General features: G+C 38.5%; 1 pseudogene; it reads left to right on the forward strand.

Moving 5' to 3' along the window:
• Positions 1–802: 802 nt before the first annotated feature.
• Positions 803–3,439, forward strand: LOC142633571 (putative disease resistance protein RGA1; annotated as a pseudogene).
• The last annotated feature ends 318 nt before the right edge of the window (positions 3,440–3,757 follow it).

Genomic DNA, 3,757 nt, shown 5'->3' on the forward strand with positions numbered 1-3,757 from the left:
GTACAAATAAATCTAATTCTTACATATTATGTAATAAAGGTATAATAGTCAATTTATATAAATTACATTTTCCATCCTTCTCTTTTTCTCTCCAACCAAACAAACAAAAGAGTTTTCCACCCTCCCACTTTTCCACCCCTCCAACCAAAAACACTAGAGAAAACTAAATACTTTCCATCCTCTCACAATTTTCCATCCTCCCATTTATCCACTCTTCTAACCGAACGGACCCTAAGTCTTAAGTCTTAACCCTTTATCCAATGCATCACGTAATTACTGTGCCATAACTTTACTCTTTGCAATTTTACTTTCTTGTTCCCACTTCTCAATGTTCCTTCTCTGACCTTAACTCTGTCACTTTTTCTTCTTTTTTTTGTGCTTGGTAAATGCGGGGGCTTGAACCCCCAAGCTATAGGTTATGTAAGTAAGCGGTTACCAACTCGCCTAGAAGTGGCAGTGGTATCTTCTTTTATTTTCCACAAGTTTCATTCACAGTACACTCTCAAACAACTCTCTTCTCCTCCGTTTCAACTTCTTTAGCATCTTCCTTCTCGCCATAGCATCCAAATCTTCTCTCTGCAAGTCAAGAGTGAAGCAACTCTTCACCTCCATTGACGAGATCAAGTGCATAGGTGCAACAAAAAAGGCCAGCTCCTTATTTAGGTCCGGAACAAGGGGTTTCATGCACCGGTTTACCCACCGGAACGAAACGAAATTTAAAATCTTTCTTTGAAGGCATCAAATTACATGAGTACTATACTATCAAGTATCAACTTCATTTCCATACCACCACCTAGAGAACATGGCAGAAATAGCCAATGGCGTCACAGGGAAGGTCCTGGAGCAGCTTGGATCCCTTCTTTTACAAGAGATCAACTCGGCATGGGGCGTTCAAAACGATCTGATAAAGCTTGAGAGTACCGTGTCAGCCATTAAAGCCGTACTCTTAGATGCTGAGGAGAAGCAAGCAAGTGACCATAGGCTGAAACATTGGCTAGGACAGCTCAAAGTCATTCTTAATGATGCAGAGAATGTGCTGGATGAATTTCAATACCTAATTCTGCAGAAGGAAGTAAGCAAGATATGCAGCAGTAGGAGCACTTTAAAAAAAGGCGTGTTATTTCTTTTCTGGTTCTAATCCAATCTCATTCCATTTTAAAATGGCACATGAAATCAAGGATATAAGGAAGAGCGTAGATGATATTGCAGCTGATAAGGATAAATTTAATATTTCTCAACAACTTGAAGATAGGGAAACAACAATGCCCATGAGGGACAACCACTCCTTTGTTAATCCCCCTGCTGTCTTTGGTAGGGAGGATGACAAAGAAAATATCATACGTCTTTTTTTGCAAGAAGATGCAAGCAGAAATGTCATTGTAATTCCTATTGCTGGGTTTGGAGGCTTGGGGAGAACCACACTTGCCAAGTTGATGTACAACGATGAACGGGTAGTTGGACATTTTCAATTGAGGATGTGGGTATGTGTGTCTGAGGATTTTAATGTTACAAGGCTGATAAAAGAAATCCTTGAATTTGCAGAAGGTCATGATAGTGGTAAGACTTCAAGTGTGGATCAGTTGCAAATTCAATTAAAGAGATCATTTAAAGGAAGGTAAATTTCTACTTGTTCTAGATGATGTTTGGATTGAAGATCGTGATAAATGGGGTAAATTGAAAGAATTGTTAATTGGTGGTTTCGAAGGAAGTAAAATCTTGGTGACCACACAGAATGGCTCAGTTGCAGCTATTATGGGAACTGCTCCTACATACAATTTAGAGGTTCTATCCCCAAAGGATAGTTTTTCTTTGTTTGTCACATTGGTATTTAGGGAGGGAGAAGAAGAATGGTATTCAAACCTTTTAGAAATTGGAAAAGAAATTGTCGAAAAGTGTAAAGGGGTTCCATTGGCAGCGAGGACTTTAGCCAGCCTTCTTTATGCAAATGTCAATCAAAGCTATTGGGAATTCATGAGAGGTAATGAGATATGGCAATTAAAACAAAAGGAGGATGCCATCTTGCCCATGTTGAGGCTTAGTTACAATCAATTGCCATTTCACTTGAAGCAATGCTTTGCATATTGTTCTCTTTTTCCAAAGGCTTATGAATTCAAAAACACTAAATTGATTCAATTTTGGATGGCACATGGAATTCTTCAATCATGTGAAAATCGAGAGTTGGAAGATGTCAGTAACTCATATATCAAGGAGTTGTGGTCAAGATCTTTCTTTCAAGATGTCGAGGAGAAAATTTTCTCCTTTTATACCTTTAAAATGCATTATCTTGCACTCTTAGTCATGCAAGGAGAGTTTTCAGTGATGACCAAGAATTCTGTCATTGGTGAAAAAGTTTGTCATTTGTCATTTTTAGAATGTGATCAAGAAGTCCGCATACACTTAAAGAAGTTGAGTAAAATGCGAACCATTATTTTTCAAATTCAACCACCAATGTCCTTTGTTGAAGCATGCATCTCAAGATTCAAATACCTGCGAGTGCTTGATTTATGTAATTCGACTTTTGAGGTGTTATCAAGCTCTATTGGTACTTTGAAGCATTTGAGATTTCTTGACCTTTCTTGTAATTTCCAAATTAGGAAACTTCCAAATTCCATTTGCAAGATGCACAATTTGCAAACTTTACGACTTCTTGATTGTTACAACCTTGAACGGTTGCCCGTAGGATTAAGGAACATGATCAGCCTTACGCATTTGTTGGTAACAACAAACCATACATGCTTGTTGGAGAATGGAGTAGGTTGCTTGAAATCTGTTCAGTTTTTATGTATATCCGGGTGTCCAAGGCTAAAATGCTTGTTTGAGGAGATGGAAGGGCACCTCACCAACCTTCGAACATTGATTTTTTTTGGATGTGAAAGTTGATCTGTTTGTCACTCATTCTCAAACACCTACCTGCCCTAGAGAACTTGATGATTGCTAAATGTGATGTTATTTGTTTAAGGGGAGGAGAAGACAATCAGGATCTCAAGTTGAGCCTCCGAAAATTATCAATTTCGTTCCAGAATTTGGAGGTTCTGCCCCAGTGGCTCCAATTACTTGCCAAAACTTTACAGTGCCTACTTATTTTTGATTGTTACCAATTGGAGGCCGTGCCGGAATGGCTGCCAAGTCTGAAATCTCTGCAGAGGCCTTGGATTGTCCAATGCTCTAGGTTGTCATCGCTACCAGAGGGGATGCAAGGTCTCAATGCTTTAAAAGAATTGAGGATTGAAGGTTGTGTGCTGAATTGATTTGGAACTGCAGGCAGGAAGATCGGCTCAAGATTGCTCATTACCACATATATATCTCAATAAATCCGAATTTTCATCGGAAGAAGCTGATGATGAGGTTAAGGGCAAATTTGTGTTGTTATTCTTCTTTTACTATAATAATCTTGATGAAACTGATGCAGTCCAGAATGCTTGCTATGATTATTGATTAGTTTCTAAATTCAAAACCAAACTATTTTTTTTTCATAACCTGATTCAATGTAAATTAAAATTAAAATGAGAAATATATTTTTGGACGAAATTGATTCTCCAAAACCAAAGGGATTCTCTAAATCTTTATTTATTTATACTCTAAAGCATTGAATCCTATTTTATACGTGGAGGAATTGACTCTTGTCTTTCAGGCAGTGAAGACTAGTCCCCGTTAGACGCGGAGGCAAATGATTCGTTCACATGCGCAACCAATCCGTGCAGCAGCCATTTTTGCATGTGCGGGAAAAGGTGCTGATTTTGATCCCAGCGGTCTTTTC

The sequence above is a fragment of the Castanea sativa genome, chromosome 1 (genome assembly GCF_040712315.1).
Source record: "Castanea sativa cultivar Marrone di Chiusa Pesio chromosome 1, ASM4071231v1".
Classification (NCBI taxonomy): Eukaryota; Viridiplantae; Streptophyta; class Magnoliopsida; order Fagales; family Fagaceae; genus Castanea; species Castanea sativa.